Raw genomic sequence first — 18,724 nt, forward strand, 5'->3', positions numbered from 1 at the left:
ACACTACAGTGGAAATAAACAACAGAAGTATGGAAATATAAAATTAGATGCCAGAACACTACAGTGGAAATAAACAACAGAAGTTTGTCTAGAAAGGTAGTGGTTGCACAGAGGGTATATAAATTGAAAGCAAAGGTTAAAGACTGACTTGGGTGGGACAAAGTGAGGAAGGAGTAGGGTTCAAGGTGTAAATATTGGGTGGCAATTGAAACTGAAAGATGAAGTGACTATCAGTAACATTTGCAAATCTGATGGGAGTGTCTTTGCACTGCTGAGGAATTTGTATTTTATGCGTATACCTTCAAGCTTAGGGAATTATTTCTTAAGTATATCAGCCAAATGGCTTGAAATGTTCTCTGTATTTGTACAATGTGATGAAAGGAGGTACTGGCAGCCATGTCAGGCGAAGTAGGCCAGTGGATGTATGACTTGTGCCAGCACAGCTAGCTGGAATTTTGTAAATAATTATATGTCACTAGTATATCAACCTGATCTGTACAGATGTTTGTGCTGACAATGTATTTGTGAGCTTTGCTTGTGTTAATCATGTTAAAATGTATCAACAGTGCACCCTGCTGAAATGAAGAGAAATGTGCATGTATTATGGTAACTGAATTAAATATATATGTTTTAATAGAGGACCCTGGCACAGCAAAGATTAACCAGCTGGCTTACTTTAAGAAAAATAAGGGAAATGTAAATGAGCTGTTAAATCATTAAAAGAAACCCCACAGTGCTGAGTAGGAATGGATACACTGGGTCTGAGACAAAGCCTCTGTTCATTAACTTACTGAAAAGAGGAGAGGCCTGCAGGCACTGCTATAAACATTTGGATGCTTATTGCAGCCACCTATGATTAATTCCTGTCTCAAACTTCAAAAGGATATATTGTGGGAACCTAGAGTCAGATGACCAGAAAAGGTCATTCTGCAAGTCATTTTGGATATTATATTTTACAGGGAGTAATCTCAGAGGATAGTATTTTGCTTGGGAGCCGGACTAGAAAGACTGCTCAGGTATTTCATCTTGCCTTGCCCAAGTAAGTTATTAGGTAACAGGAAATTCTCTTAGGTTCAGTCAGGAATTTAGTGAAGCTTTGTTTTGAGATTGTTTTTATTTGTATGGGTCTGGCCATCAATGTTGTTTTCAATATTTTCTGTGATTTGAACTCTGTGGTTTACTGTGGATATATGTTTTATATTTTCTTGTTCTTTTATTATTTATCATTAAATATATTTAAACATTTCATTGTGGCTATCCTTGTTAGAAAGTATTAACTGTTGGGAGTACTTATATTTATTTGGTGATGTTGTGTGGGCCACTCCAGAAGGCCTAGTCCACTTGGTGAACTATTACCATTTGTATTAATAATAATCTTGCACAATATAATTGGAAATCCTTTGTAAAGGGCCTTAGAGTAGCTGATTGTGGAGTGGCTGGTGGCAGTGAATCTACCTTATAGTTTGTGGAAATCAAATATCTCAAAGTTTGTGAGTGCCAGCTACTTGCAGCAGGGACATGAAGTGCTGGGTTTACAGAGAGAATGCGGGAGGACTTGTTTTGGAAACTCACCTGAGGACCTACCCTATAGCTGTACCAGTGAGGAATGTTTTTGGGGACCTGGAGGAAGACAAATAAAGAGACATTCAGACCCAAGGCTGAATTTGTTCTCTATGTGCTCTTAAGGGAAATTATACTTGATGCAGATAGGTCTGCATCTGGAAATACTGAGTGTACCATTTGTATTCCACATGCACATCCATCTCCAGTGTCACTGGTGATGATCCTGGCTCCATGATTACTGGCCCAGCATGGGAATGACACATACTGGCAGCAGTGGTGGGTGTCACATTTTTATTGGTGGCAGTGGTGGGATCATCACATGCTCATATTTTGTTGAGCAGTGGTGTGGATATTGAATTCCTGTAGCCTGTAAGCAGTGGTCACTAAAGAAGGTGTTTGTACTCACAAGCAACCACAAAGTAGACTTTCAGGGTTTCTTATCACAATAGTTTTTTTATTTACTTTTAGTTAGTTTAAATAACCAGGGAGAGCAGACAAGGATGGCAGCAAAGGATTATGGCAAGCTGACAAGGAACCAGTTAGCTGAGATGTCCCAAACCAAAGGACTGGGGCATGACAACTTGACTAAAGGGGAAGTGATTGGAGCCTTAACCACAGCTGAGCACAGACCAGCAACTAGGAGGAATACCAGTTTGGTAATGGGAAATTGCAGCTCTCAGAAACAGGACAGTTCAACTTTTTCTCAGAGGACTTAAACATCCATCTAGGGTTAAAGAGACTTGAACTGGAGGCCACATGGTTAGAAGTAGACTCAGCAGAGAGACTGCGGTGCTTGAAAGCCAAGTAAAATGTGGGCAGAGGCAATGTGAAAAGGAAATGCTGACTCTTTGCCAGGGTCATGGAGGTAATGGGGAAGGGAGTAAGCATACCTCAGAAGCAACAAAGGTCATTAAACATTTTCCTTAGTACCAAGAAGGTGATAGTTGTGATAGTTTTATTTATATATTTGAAAGAGTATGCAAATAGTATAATGTTGACCGAGGGTTCTGGGTACAGTTCCTCACCCCCTTACTCCATATTAAAGCTGTAACTGCTGTTTCTAAATTGTCTGATACTGATTGTTTAGAGTATGAGAAAGTTAAGCACTGTTTATTACAATGTTTTAAGTTAAAAGCTGAGGCTTTCAGAAAAATGTTTTGTGACATAGATGCAAGGCAGAAGAAAGTGATTATTTTGCTGAGTTAAGCAACTTTTATAGGTGGGTAAGTGGGTGTCAGTTCACTACATTTCAAGGACTGGCAGACCTTTTGGTGAGGGAACAACCCTTAGCACTTTACCTTGGGACATGATAATCTGGTTGGCAGACTATGAATGCAACTTTGCAGATGAGTTGGGGAACAAGGGAGACCTATATCTAGCAAGTAGGGCATTACTGCACAGGAAAAGGATACTCAGTGCTGCAAATGGATATCAGGGAACCCATGGTTGGCAGCCTAAACTGCCCCAACAGAGTCTGCCAGTAACTAGGGAAGCCACTAGTTCAGGTACATGCTAGGATCAAGGGTTAAATGTTTTAAATATAACCAGTGGGGCCATGCTGCATAGAGATGTCCATGGAGGCAAGGTGGGGAGCCAGCAAGTGGGAATAACAGAATGCCAGTAGTAAGTTGTCTGGAGACAACAAGCGTGCCAAACTACCAGCAAAGTTTATATCTGATCTTGGTAGATGGAAAACAGGCCACTGCCAAGAGAGAAACAGCCTCTAACATAACCATTGTGAAGCCTGCAGTGTTTAAAGAGGAGCAGTACTTGCTTGGGCCGTCCACTCCAGTCAGTGCTTTAGGAGGGATCCCATTCCAAATGCCTTTAGCCAGGATTCACCTTGACTGGGAGGGTGGAAAAGGAAGAAGAAAGTAGGTATGTTTGAAGATATCCCTACAGATGTCTTGATAGTGAATGATTTTGATAATGCAGTACCTTGTGTGCATGCAGTGACACACAGTCAGGTTTGGAGACAGACATGTGGGTCTGTTAGCCTGGGGATACACAGACAGACTGCATACCTGTAGCCAAGACTGGTGATGTGGCTACTTCAGAGAGGAAGCTACCTTGTAGCAGTGAGACTGAAGGTGAGCAACAGCTGCTGGTAAGTACTGATGTTGCCTAGGCAGAGTGACTGCAAGGGCAGAGGTGAGTAGTAGTACCCAGGCTGACATTGAAGTACTCCTATCAAAGGATACCAGACTTTCTGTGGAGAGGGAGCTGGGAAGAATTACAAAGACTCAGTTGAGACAGGTTCAGGTCTCAGACCCTACATTACAAAGCTTGAGGGAGGTAGCTAGAAAGGCACCTGATTCTCTAGGAAAAGGAGATTCTGTATACTGGAACAAAGGGTTACTGTATAGATAGTGCATCCCTGAGGGAGGACTAGAAGGTTAGGTAATACAGCAGTTGGTAGTGGCCAGAGTCAAGCATCTGGCACTTCTAGACATAGCTCATGACATTCCCTTTGCAGGTCATATGGGCATAAAGCATACCAAGAGATGTATTATGCAGGATATTTATTGGGCTGGTCCCAGGGATGTAACAGAGTACTGCAGGACCTGTGAGTAGTGCCAAAAAGTAGGCAATGCATAAAACAAGGTCAAAGCTCCTTTGATGACATTGTCTGTGATAGAGGAGTCATGTCAGAGGGTAGCTATGGATATTGTAGGGCCTCTGAGTACCCAAAGTTCCACAGGGAAGAAGTATATCCTAGTGGTAGTAGAGTATGCTACTAGATACCCTAAAGTGGTGTCTGTGTCCTCCATCAAGGCAGAAAACGTGGCAAATTCTTGACAAGAGATTTTCAGCAGGGTAGGTCTCTCAAGAGAAATACTGACTGACAGAGATGCCAATTTCATGTCAGATCTGCTGGCTTGTCTGTAGGAGCACTGTGGAATGAAGTACAAAAGACCATCCTCTACCACTCCCAAACTAATGGTCTTTTGGAGAGGTTAAACTCTACACTAAAGAACATGCTACAGGCATTTGCAGACAGGTTAAGAGAGAGTGGGGCAAATATTTGTCCCATCTTTTGTTTGCTTACATAGAGGTACCCCAGGAATCCACAGGTTTTTCACCATTTTATTTGCTGCATGGTCATAGGGTGAGGGCACCTCTAGATTTTATTCATGATGAGTGGGAGAGTGAGTGTTAATCCTGCAAGGAGTCTGTTGTGACATATGTCTTAAACCTCAGGACAAGGCTTAGGGATCTCATGGGTTTGACTAGGAGAACCTAGCAGGAGACCAACAGCAGAAAAAGCTCTGTTATTACAGGAATGCTCAAGCCAGAGAGTATGCTGTGGGGCAGCAAGTGATGGTTGTCATTCCTGTCAGACATAATAAACTACAGGCAGCTTGGGAGGCACCCTTCATTGTGGTTGTGACACCCCTCCACTGGCCCAGTAATCAAGGAGCCTCAATCCTCACCACAAACATCAGTGAGGGACGTGCACATTGGAAGGATGACAAGTGCACACACAGTAAAGTACAATTTCCCTTAAGAGCACACAGAGATCACAGTCAGTCTGGGGCTGGTTTCTCCCTATTTCCCCAGATCCCCAATAAGACTCCCCAGTGGCACAGCTATAGGGTTAAGATCTCAGAAGAGTGGTCAAGCCAAAACCTACATCACCCTCTTTGTCCAACCAGTGCTTTGTATTCCTGCCCATGTAGCTGACACACACACATACTCCGAGATTTGATTTATATACAAACACACAGACACTCTTGGGGAAGGCTGGCACAGGTGCATTAGCTATGCCCCCTTCTGCCCAGACTATAAGGTAGTACCAGCTGCCACCAACAAGGTTCTTACAAAGGGTGACCAATTCTACTGTGTAATGTTACTATTATCCAAATGGTAAGTGTGTCCAAGACTTTAAGGCTATTTAAGAGTGGCCTGTACAGTGTTACCAAATACATGCAAGTACCATAAAATCTTAAATATCTCTAAACAAAACCAGCCACAATTAAAAGGTTTAAATATATTTAATAATAAATAATAAAAGAACAAGCAAGACAATACTCAATAACTCAATACAGTGACAAAAGAGTTCAGAATCACAGGAAATACTTTAAAACAACATTGCAGGACAGTCTCACATAAATACAGAAAACATCTAGACTGATCTTACTATATTCCTATCTGTCTCTAAGAGAAATACTATGATCTAAATCTTACTTACAGATACTGGCAAATGCAAGTGCTGAATGGATGTTTACGGGTCCAAGACAAGATACAAAATGCACTGATTTTCTCTGACAGATAGTTCTTAAATTAATAATACACATTACTGCTGGGTTAGCTAGATGATATCATTCTTGTCACCTCTGCCTTAGTTCCCAGACTAAACAGATACCAGCAGAATTTAACATGTCTCTATGAAAAATACTTATCTCTTAGAAGTTGACACTTATCTCTTAGAAGCTTGCCAGGAACTGGAAATCATAAAACATTTAAATACTTTTACCCATGAAACCTATAATTATCTCTGTCTGAAGACAATAGAAAGAATTTCCAGCTGCAAACATTCTGTCTTCTAGTTGTGGTAAACACACTCGTAAAACTCTTTACTTATTTTCTCAGAGTTTGCAAGGGACTCTGTATGTCCCAACTTCTACTATGAAAACATACATTTGCACACCCATATAGTCCATATACATTTCTGCTCTTCTCCAGCAGAGTGCACCGTGGTTAATTTTTTTAAGCTCAGCACATAACATAGTTTAACACATATATAACATATAGTTATCTTACATTTGTAAGACAAGCCTGAGGATCATATTAATATTTACAAATTATATAGGATTACTTACAAAATTCTAGCTAGCTGGGCTGGCAGCCTTCACAGTGGTAAGGAAGTTCAGTGATGTTAACTACATGGTAGAACTATTAGACACGATGCAGGAGCATAAATTGTACTATGTTAACATGATGAAGCCTTACCATGATAGACAGGTCCTTGTGCTGAGTATTTGCAGCAGGAGACAGAAAGAATCTGGGGGGGGGGGTGCATGAACACATAGAGCCATACAGCAAAATGCCAAGTTATTAAGGTGGAGCTTGGGATTGCAGACATATGACATGATAGTAGAACACCATAGTGAGGTCAGCAGTGCCAATGCAGATGGGGTCTCAAGACAGGGCATATTCACAGATAGGCTATTTTCTCTCAAGCCATGTTTCTCAAGGGTCACTTGAAAAACTAGCTTGAGTTTTGAAGGGGGGTGTGATGACAGGAGGCTCTGACAGCCATGCCAGGGAGAAGTAGGGTAGTGGATGTATGATGTGTGCCAGCACAGCTAGCTGGAATTTTGTAAATAATTATATGCCATTAATACAGCAAAGTGATCTGTACTGATGCTTGTGCTGAAAATGTATTTGTGTGAGCTTTGCTTGTGTTAATTGTGTTAAAATGTATCAACAGTGCACCCTGCTGAATGAAGAGAACTGTGCATGTATTATAGTGACTGAATTAAATGTATATGGTTTAATAGAGGACACTGGCACAGCAAAGGTTAAAAAGCCGGCTTATTTTAAGAAAAATAAGGGAAATGTAAATGAGTTGTTAAATCATTAAAAGGCACCCCACGGTGCTGAGTAGGACAGGCAATGGTAATTTTGAGACAGAGCCTTTGTTCATTAGCTCAGTGAAAAGATGGAAGGCCTTCAGGCACTGCCATAAACATTTGGATGTATATTGCAGCTGTGTATGGTTAATTCCTATCTCAGATTTCAAAAGGATATATTGTGAAAACCTAAAGTCGTGTGACCAGATGAGGCCATTATGCAAGTCATCTTGGTTGTTATATTTCACAGGGAGTAATCTCAGAAGATAGAATATTCTGTTTGGGAGGCTGACTAAAAAGACTGCTCATGTATTTCATTTTGCCTTGCTCAAGTAAGTTATTAGGAAACAGTAAATTCTCCTAGATTCAGACAGGAATATAGTGAAGCTTAGTTTAGAGATTGTTTTTCTTTACTTATATGAGTCTGCCCATCAGTGTTATTTTCAATATTTTCTGTGATTTAAACTCTGTGGTTTACTGTGGATATATATTTAGTATTTTCTTGTTCTTTTATTATTTATTATTAAATATATTTAACTTTTCATTGTGGTAAGTCCTTTTTAGAAAGTATTAACCTTTCAGAACACTTATATTTATTTGGTGACACTGTATGGGCCACTCCAGAAGGCCTAACCATCTTGGTGAACTACTATAATTTGTTAATACATATAATTAATATTGCACAGTATAATCGGACACCCATTGTGGAGTGTCCAGTGGCAGTGAATGTACCTTATAGTCTAGACAGTAGGGGGTATAGCTAGTAGACCTGTGCCAGCCTTTCCCAGGTGTGTGTGTGTGTGTGTGTGTGTGTGTGTGTGTGTGTGTGTCTATGTGCGTATGTGTGCGTGTGTGTGCGTGTGTGTGCATGTGTGTGTGTGTGTGTGTGTGTGTGTGTGTGTGTGTGTGTGTGTGTGTGTGTGTGTGTGTGTGTGTGTGTGTGTGTGTGTGTGTGTGTGTGTGTGTGTGTGTGTGTGTGTGTGTGTGTGTGTGTGTGTGTGTGTGTGTGTGTGTGTGTGTGTGTGTGTGTGTGTGTGTGTGTGTGTGTGTGTGTGTATGTGTTTGTGTGTGCAAATCAAATCTCTCAAAGTTTGTACATGTCAGCTACTTGTGGTAAGGACACAAAGTACTGAGTTTACAAAGAGGGTGCTGGAGGACTTGGCTTGGACACTCAGCTGAGGATCTAACCCTACAGCTGTACCAGTGGGGAGTCTTATTAAGGACCTGGAGGGCTACAGATAAAGAGACATCCAGACCCGAGGCTGAATGTGTTCCCTGTGTGCTCTTAAGGGAGATTGTACTTGATGCAGAGATGCCTGCATCTGAAAATAATGAGTGTATCAATTTGTATTCCAAGTGCATGTCCCTCTTCAGTGTCAGTGTTGAGGATTCAGGCTCCATAATTACTGGCCCCGCATGGGGACAACACATATTGATGTCCATCACATATTGGCAGCAGCGTTGGGCATTATACACAATTTGAAATGAAGACTGGTCTATCACCCCACACATTTTTCTAATTAACTTTCACTAGGACAATGAAATTAAGATACCATAACTTGCTATTCCTTCACCTACCCAAGGACCTAATCCTAAAACCACTTATTGAAACTAACTGGAAAATATACAATCTGATGAAAGAATCAGAACAAGATTCTACACAACAAAAAAATTATTACTAAGTAAAATATGTACAGTGGTATGTCTATGGTAAACAAGTAGTCACAGCTCCACTCCAAACCAATGCAGCACTGCCCAACTCTGCAGCTACTGAATAATGCATTTTTGTATTTCAGGTATGAGTTGTTCTATAAACTCATGATGGCAGTTGTTTTTTTTTTTTTGTTTTGTTTTGTCACAGGTACCTAAAGCTATAAACGGTATACCCTGATATTCTGATATGAACAAAATAGCATAAGTAATAGTAGTAGTGAATTTTTCTTAACTTATTAACAATTTTCTCTTTTTAAGGGCTGCCCAGTAATCCTGCCTGGTTAAGTGATTTGATCACACGCAGACTCACACTAGGCAAAAAGCAGTGGGAAGAACAGAACCCTGTATCCTTGACTAAAGGAAGCGGCTCACGAACAGCTTAGAGTGTTAATTATCTGTGCTAACTGTCAAAGCTTGCAAGTATAAAGGTATAACAGTTCTACTGAGCAGCCCTACAAATTTTGGACAGTGATACATGTAGCTGGAGAAGGTGTACCATGTGACCCAAACTGGAACATATGCCAACAACACTATCAAAAGTAAGTTACAAGTGTGAGAACTCAAAACATCTATTCCCTAAATATTAGTGTCGTCCTCCTGATCGTAGCCATCTCTTAATGTACATACATAACTATCATGGACAAATGCAGTATTTATGAAAATCGGAAAAATATTTGGCAAGTCACCAGTTATCGCTGATATTAAATCTTCTCAGTGATATCAGCTTTTGTTCTATACCTTCTAACTGGACAAAAATTGCATCAGCCACACTAAGGAGTTGAATATAGATTATACATGCCAGTTGATCTTGTTTGGGGGGTATAAGGCTTTATGCACATTGTCTGTAAGGCATTTCAGCAAAGTGTTGGCATGACCATATGTTAGAGTACAAATTTATCAAATAGCTTTTTTCTAAATTGTTGGACTGGCAGTCTTCTAACAAGACCTTGCAATTAAGTTATCCCTACTTGATGTGTCTTCCAAGGATATTAGGCTATCTTGCAGATTTTTAATAAAACAGTCTAAGTGGTTCACTTTGAACAGCAACGTATTATGACTGTCTTCTAATGTCAATATTCTGTTTTCATATTCTTTAAAATGTGCCATTGTGTTATACAATGTCTTTTTAAAATCCATAAGTCATAAATCCACAGACAAAACTGGGTTATTATTGTTTTCAAAGTGATAGCAATTAGATGAATCCTTTGAGGATATATCTATGTATTCTGAATTAGATGGACTATCTTGTGGTGCACTATAATCCACTATGTAGAAATGAAAGCAGATGTCCTCATTTCATATCGCATTGCTTCTCTAATGTGTGGATGGTAGTTTGACAAAACTATTGTAAGCATTCTGAAGAAATATGCTTCTTATTATATTTTTCAGTGGAAGAGTATAATGGGAGTTGCTAAAAGGATATTTATGTAGGTTTGTAGGAGAGTGAAAACACTGTGGAGTGTCCTGTATTTAAAGCCAGGCATGATTGTGCCAGTCTAGTTACAGCTGTTACAGTGAATGCTAATAAACCAAAAATGATCAAAACTACTCTTGCAAATCTTGGAGGTAAGTTATTTTTCATGGAACAATTCTCTCTGCACCCCCACATGGGGAGTCACCCCCATACACCTCACAATTATATATAACTTCTCAGAGATTACAAAATAGTGGAAAAAGAGAAAGCTCTACTGCTAGCGAAAGTTGTTTTGACAAAATGAATTTGGTCTGCCTGTACTTGCTGGAATTGTAGTCTAGAAGCTTACATGTTCCCTAGCCAGACAATTAGGTGACTCTCTGTGGGAAATTACCTGCAGAAAAGAAAGGGAAAGTACAGAAACACCAGGAAAATGAATAAAACATTCAGATGAGGCAATGTGAAGAAAATTGTTGATCTAGGTATCAGAAAATCAAAAGAAGTTGAGAGGAGTTGACAAACCAACAAAGCAACATCAGGACTAAACAGCAAACCACTTGAGAAATCCATTCACAGCAAGATAGATGGGCTAGTCGAAGACAAATACAGGAAGTGAGAAATGGAGCAGCAGTAGAGAGTGAGAGAATCGAGGGGGTTCATATTAAAGAAGATAAAGAATGCTGATAGTATTAGAGTCAACAGCGGAAAGCACCTGATACCAGTGTAGACATTAAGTGATGGACTAGATGATACAGAGACAGACAATAGGAGACAGTAAATAAGCAAGTCAGAAATCTTACAAGGACAGGAGTGAAGTAACTACAGAAAGGCCCAAATGGGCATATATGCAAGGGAACTGAGAGCATGCATGTATGCAGACTTACATGAGATATATGCTTGAGTACATAATGTGAAAGACTGATAGTGTAAAGAATTTTAATTATGCTGAAATGAAGTGATCATCCAAATTAATGAAAGAAAAATGTAACCCTATTTCTTTTGTTTTGTTTCTGTTCTGGTATAAAGAAAATAACTGAATGCTGGAAAGGTGTCACTGGAAAACAGAAACTCTTGATGAAAATATAGTGTATGGGGTGGTGAGGATGACAAGAGAATGCAATAAAAAGTAAGCCAAACTAACCCTACTGATGGGGAAAGCACAGAAGAAGCCAATAAGGCATACCAGCAAGTGTAGAGGCAAAGTCATGCAGTTAATTAGACAGTTTTTTTCCCAAAAACAAATGCAGTAAAATAAAAGAGAAACTTGGATGGTCGAAAAATAAGGGAAATGGTGGAAAGAGGGAACAGAGGATCTGGCACCAGTTATTTTAGAGATCAGGCTTGAGAAGGAAGGCCATTATGCAACAATATAGAGGAAAATGCTAATGAAGAAGGAGGGGGTTGTAAAAACTAAGAGAGGAGTATATGTAAGAACAGATGGGGCAAAGGGGTATGTGTGAGCCAAAACTGAGAAATGGTATTGCATTCAGACAGGCAGAAGCTGACTCACAGGACTGGAGAGGAAGGTAATGTCATTGTAGGATGTGTAGACAGTCTGCCAGACCTTGGAAGGAATGATAGCTGAATGTGTTGCTACAGTCCTCCTCAAAGAAGCCTTACCCCATCCAAAAGTACTTCACTTATCTTGCCTTAGCACTCTGGTAAAAATGACTCCTGATTTCTAGGCAATAGAAGAAATGCATGCACTATAATGCTGAATGAATAGACAAAACCTTAGATAAAACATAATAATTCATATGTGCATGTGTTTCAATGAACATTTTGATCTTAATATTTAAAAATGTCTAAGTATAAGTAAATATGAGGTCAATATAAATGTAGGCTGGATGGGACAGTTGTCAGTATGGACGACACCTTAACTGCATTATAACATTACATAGCATCAAACGGAATCAGCTCATGATAGCAGATTACACATTTCCTGCTTGGCATATGGTGAAGAAGGGTATATTATTAAACAGAGAGGAAATGAGAGTGGATTACAAAGAAATTGAAGGGGAGGGGGACATTTCCTAAACAATAATGAAGAACATCCCATTTCCCACAGTCAGGTAAAACTGGAAGAAATAGATATTATCTATATTTGTTAGTCTTACTTATTGTGAGCTTATTGTTTTGCTCATTTAGTGACGTAATGGAATTTGTGTGATACACTTTCTTAAACAATCGTGCTATTCTTTTTTAGCAATGTAAATACTTTATTAATTGCCACATTTTAATGTTTATATGCTGTGAAATCCCCATGCATAGTGTACTTGATATTTTAGCACTAATTACTGTTGCAATCTTTTTATAGTAATATGTTTATAAAATGATAATTAACCTATTCTTGTGATAGACAGCCAATTGTTACATTCAACTTCAGTAACTTGGCATTATTTTTAAACATGTTTTTTAACTCTTTACATTTTAGACAATAATATAGGTGCACATACATGAATAGAAAAGAAAATGATTTTCATGTACTACACATATGTTTATTAACAATTATTCACTCCTAATGTACATACATTTCTTAATTCCTGTCTTCCTTAAGCATCAATCTTCCTCTTGGACATTATTCTGCTTGTACTCTCCCCAAATTTTATGTAACCTGCTCTTTCTCTTTTCTAAAGACCCTGCATCCAATTCGTCTATCTACTTTACATTTATTACTTGAATTGCAGTCCATTTAGACATTGATTTTCATTTTCTAGTAATTGCTCTTTTGGCAGCCAGTAGCATTACACTTAGTAAGGCCTTACTAGGTCTATCAGATTCATATCCTATATGCCAGCTCAAAAGTATAATTCCCTTAGTTACAGACATTTGTTCCACTAACATTTCTGGCAAAGTACTCTGTAGAGAATTTTTTAAATGTGCCAACTCCTTACATTCTCATGAAATATGTTTCCAGTTACTTCCCTCTTTCCTGTCACACCTCCAGCATTTGCTACTGACCTACCAAAAATTCTGTATCTGCTTGGGGTATAAAAATGCATATGCAAAAACTTCCAATCAAAAATCTTAAACCTTCTGAATGTTCTTGCATATTTGGGAGCCATACAGATGCCCTCTCATTGTTGATCTGTAAATTGCCTTTACATTCAAATCCTATCATTTTTTAGCATTATCTGATTATCACTCACCATGTAATATTTTATGTGCTCTTCTAACCAATGTCTTTTTAAAATGCAGCTTCTGTTCTAGACTCAACCAAAAAGTCTACCAGAGCTGGTCTTTCATTTAGTGATCCCCATCAATTTCTCTTTACCTATAAAATGTTATCCATCCTTTATATGGAGGTCAGTCACTAATCCACAGTCCAAGAATTTGCTTGGCCTTATCCTACTCTATCTTTCTGTTTCTTGCTATTTGCTCCCAATTCTTTGTTTATTTTGCTAAATTCCTCCAGTAAATTAAAGCCCCCTTAACCTGCCATTGTTAAATGAGTAAATCTAAATAATGCAGTCATCTATTCTATCTAGTCTTAATTTCAAGTTTGATTTAACATATCTCCTCAGACAAAAACAGTTAGCTATACAATTTAGCTATTTACTGGATAATTTGAGATTAGGAATTTTACTAGTGACTGCATTGTTGTATTTTCACTATAACTTCTTGTCTTGTATTATACTCTCTTTTATTAAAGGGCAACAGTAAGATTCTATTATTACATGCTCAACATCTCTGTCATTTTTCTCCCTGTTTATAGTTCCTGCTATGAATAACAACAATGCAACATTTAAAATATTTTAAATCGACTGTTTCTTTTCACTAGAACAGTGCCTTACTGTACTGTGGTGGTTTCACTTTCAAAAAACCTGGAAAAGCTTGCTGCAGTCTCCAATTCATTGCTGTCATCAAAGCGGATGAATACAGGTAGTTTTCTGGCTAATTCCTGCCCCAAACTGACATAGCCATAGCTGTCTGAAAAACCCACCTATGCTGTGATGTCACAGCTCCCTGGTCCTTCCCCTACCCAATCAGAAAGTAAAGAATAGAATAAGAAAACAGTATACGAGTCAAGTCTACTGCTATGAGCTGTCAATCACAGCAAGTAACAGCTTAAATTACCCTTAGCACTTTGCCAGATAAGGAAGTTAGGTGTGAAGGGGGATGAGAGATGAATCAAAGTAGTACAATTCAGGCTGCACAAAAGACTGCAATTTAGCTATTCTAAAAAGAAGCAGCAGTAAAAATCACTTTGAAAGTCTGTTCTGTGGCATTTGCACTGTTTGTGTTTTAAGTAGTCATTGAACAGCATGAAATGTTACTTAAAACCAAATGGCTGAAAGACATCAGCATATGCATGTAAAATCAATGCACTGACAGGAGCTTTAGGAAGAAAGAGGCTTGTGTGATGTCATTTTCTACAGACAAGCATTGCATCGTGGGATATCCAGTGGCAGACTAAACAATCAGAGTCACTTCAAGATGCTAGACCCCATGTGGTCAGACTCAGAAATTATATATAAAAATATTGAAAAACTTGTAAATAGTCCCAGAGTGGTGTTAAAATGTAGGAAACACCAAACCATGATGAAATAAACATTTTTTTGAGTCTGTGTGTGCTGTTCTCCTTTAAATATATGCACACTTTAGGTACATTGTTACATGTTAATATCTTCTTCAAACTCAGTTTCCATTAGTGAATCCCATGAAACCCATTTTATATTATGGAGTTCTGTTTTGTGGTTAGTAATATTTCTTATTTCTATATTTTAGTCTCTGTAATCATCTTTTTCACCTCTCTTATTGATTGCTTGCGTTTGGTTTTCCATTTTTAATTCTAGCTTTCTTATCCACTATCAACACCAAGGATAGCAATGATTTTGCCTCTTTAATATATGTTATTTTATACTAAGTCAGCAAAATACATCTTATAGCAAGGTTAAACTCACCTCTAAGTATAAGACACAACTCATACAATCCTAAGTATAAGTCACAACTCATACAATCCTAAGGTATATGCTCACCAAAACCTATATTAGGGTCTATATTAAATCAGCAAATGCTTATAAAAGCGAAAGCTGATTTATCGACCCCATGTAAGTGAAAGCTTACAATCCCAAACACTTAGAACAGTGATTTTTTTCCCAGGGAAAAAAATTGCTGTTCCAAAAATGGAAAAAAAAAATTAAAACATTGCATAAAGTAGGGGGCTTCCCCCCACATCCCCTACTTAAATATACAAACTCCAAGGTCGCACTACAGTGATGAAAACGGCAAAATAATGAAGGTGGCCAAGCAATTTCTTTCCCAGGGAAAGAATTTGGTTATATGCCATTTCATGCTTTCAAGTTTGATCAAGACATATTCGAAAGAATTTGTCTTCGATCATATAATAGGGAACCTTATATTAGAACCATCACAACCTAACATATGCCTCCTGTCTGTGGGAACATTTTTTCAAATTTGTATGGGGTATATAAATATGTGTCCAAACATTAACATACAAACTTCAAAATTTTGTTGATTTAGTTGCATATCTAGTATCAAGACATAGTAACTCCTTTAAAGATGTATAATATATTTATGTAATTGTTCACTCCCTACTAGTTTTCCCTTTGTTGTCTGTTATCTTTTCAAGTTGAATTTTTGCCTTATATACTCTACTTATTACTCTTTTCCAGTCTATTTCTGTTCTGGCCTCGATTATAAAATCTACTACAGTGAATATAAAAAGTGTACACACCCCTGTTAAAATGCCAGTTTTTTTTTTTATATAAAAAACGAGACCACAATAAATCATTTCAAAACTTTTCCCACCTTTATTGTGACTTATAACCTGTACAATTCAATTGAAAAACAAATAATCTGTTAAAGGAAAAAATATAAAAAATAAAAAATGTGCAATAAGCTGGTTGCATAAGTGTGTACACCCTTAAACCAATACTTTGTTGAAGCACCTTTTGATTTAATTACAGAATTCAGTCTTCTTGGGTAGAAGTCTATCAGCATGGCACATCTTGACTTGGCAACAGTTGCCCACTCTGTCTTGCAAAAGTGCTCCAAATCTGTCAAATTGTGAGGACATTTCTTGTGCACAGCCTTCTTCAGGTCTCCCCACAGATTTTCTATTGGTTTCAGGTCTGGACTCTTGCTGGGCCATTCCAAAACTTTAATTTTCTTCTGGTGAAGCCATTCTTTTGTTGATTTGGATGTTTGCTTGGGGTCATTGTCATTTTGAATGGTGAAATTCCTCTTCATCTTCAGCTTTTTAGCAGACACCTAAAGGTTTGGAGCTAAAAGTGACTGGTATTTGGAACTGTTCATAATTCCCTCCATATTGACTAAAGCCCCAGTTCCAGCTGAAGACAAGCAACCCCAAAGCATGATACTGCCACCACCATACTTCACCATGGGGATGGTGTTCTTTTGGTGATGCAAAGTGCTGTCTTTGTACCAAACGTACCTTTTGGAATTGTGACCAGAAAGTTCAACCTTGGTCCCATCATATCATAAGACATTTTCCCACATGCTTTTGGGAAAAATGATGTGTTGTTTTGCAAATTTTAGCTGGACCTGGATGTTTTAATGTGTAAGAAAAGGCTTCCGCCTTGCAACCCTACCCCATAGTCCTAACATATGAAGAATATGGAAGACTGTTGTCACATGTAGTACACAGCGAGTACTTGCCAGAAATTCCTGCAGCTCCCTTAGTGTTGCTGTAAGTCTCTTGGCAGCCTCCCTGACCAGTTTTCATCTTGTCTTTTCATCAATTTAGAAGGGAAGTCCAGTTCTTTGCAACATCGCTGTTGTCCCATATTTTCTCCACTTTTTGATGACTGTCTTCACTGTGTTCCATGGTATATCCAATTCTGTGGAAATTTTTTTGTACCCTCCTCCTGACTGATACCTTTTAACAATGAGATCCCTTTGATTCTTTGTAAGCTCTCTGAGAACCATGACTTTTGCTGTAGCAGGCAACTGAGTAAATGTCAGGAAAATTCTACTAGGACAGCTGAACTTTATTTGGGATTAATCAGAGTTTCTTTAATTGATGGCAGGTGTGTACCCAAGAAGACTGAAGGCTGTAATTAAATCAAAAGGTCCTTCAACAAAGTATTAGTTTAAGGGTGTGCACGCTTATGCAACCAGCTTATTGTACATTTTTTTATTTTATTATATTTTTCCCCTAACAGATTTGTTTGTTTTTCAATTGAATTGCACAGGTTATAGGTCACATTAAAGGTGGAAAAAGTTTTGAAATTATTTATTGTGGTCTAATTTTTTATATCACAAAAACCTAGCATTTTAACAGGGGTGTGTACACTTTTTATATCCACTGTACTTATGGTTCATAGGTTCATAGTTGTCTACTAGGCTAATGACCACAAGGGCCTTTTTAAGCCTAGCCATGCATCCCAAATCTCTGACAAGTTCTGATACCATTGATAAGTGTAAGCAGGCCAGGGAGATAAATGATTTACAGGTTACCTGTTTTGCGTTAGAGACATAGGTGCCAAACCAGGGATGAATTTCCAGTTTCCTATCCAATTGTCCAAGTTGCACTTGACTTAGGTTAGGGAGGCACTCTGCTTCACATAGACGGGGTAGTCTCTGCAATACATACATATCTCTCCAGCAGGTCCTATTTATATCACAGACAAGGTTTAAGTCTTTAGAATGGGTAATTTTGGTACTGTTTGTTTTATGGATATGCAGGAGGTCCATCAGAGTGTGGTCTGACAATGCCCTCGTTGCCAGGCATACAGGGTATTGTCAGACCCCACTCTTATGTACCTTCAGAGTGTGGTCTGACAATACCCTGTATGCCAGGCATAGATCTTCCTGCAATAGCCTCTAGGAGACAGAATACAGGGATACGGACTTGAGGAGGTCTGCATAGGACATATTATTTATGTCCTATATTCTTTTAGTAAGGAACTCTGTGCACATTCCAGTTACTGTATATGCCTGGTTAGGTACATACCAAAGAGGGTATTGTACCCAATGATAGGTTTGATGAATGCTGAATACAGTGGAACAATGACTTCCTTGGACTTAGATGCAATACCTTTGTTTATAAGTTGTGCAACATAGAATGATTTCCTCACCACTGTAGACACGTGATGATCAAAGGCTAGATTACTATCTACATGTGTCCATATGTCCCTGACTACTGGGTCAGCTCTAAGGGGTGTGTTGTCAATATGATAGTTACCAGGGATGGATGACTTCCCAAAGGATACTGTTATACATTTCTTGGCATTTAGCCTTAGTCCATGGCTCTGACACCAGTTATTTGTCTGTGTCAGCCCCTCCTGGAGAATATTTGTGTTAATGTGAGATTCAGTGACAGCTCCTAATTTGCAATCATCTGTAAATTTAGTCAGCCAGAGACCACTGACATTGGCCTTGACTTCTGAGAAGTAAATCCCAAAAACGAGCAGTCCAAGGACTGATTCTTGAGGGACTCCACTTGTGATTGCCCTCTTTGTAGAGGTTGATG

This window comes from Protopterus annectens, chromosome 2.part0 (genome assembly GCF_019279795.1).
Source record: "Protopterus annectens isolate FY-2018-M chromosome 2.part0, PAN1.0, whole genome shotgun sequence".
Classification (NCBI taxonomy): Eukaryota; Metazoa; Chordata; order Ceratodontiformes; family Protopteridae; genus Protopterus; species Protopterus annectens.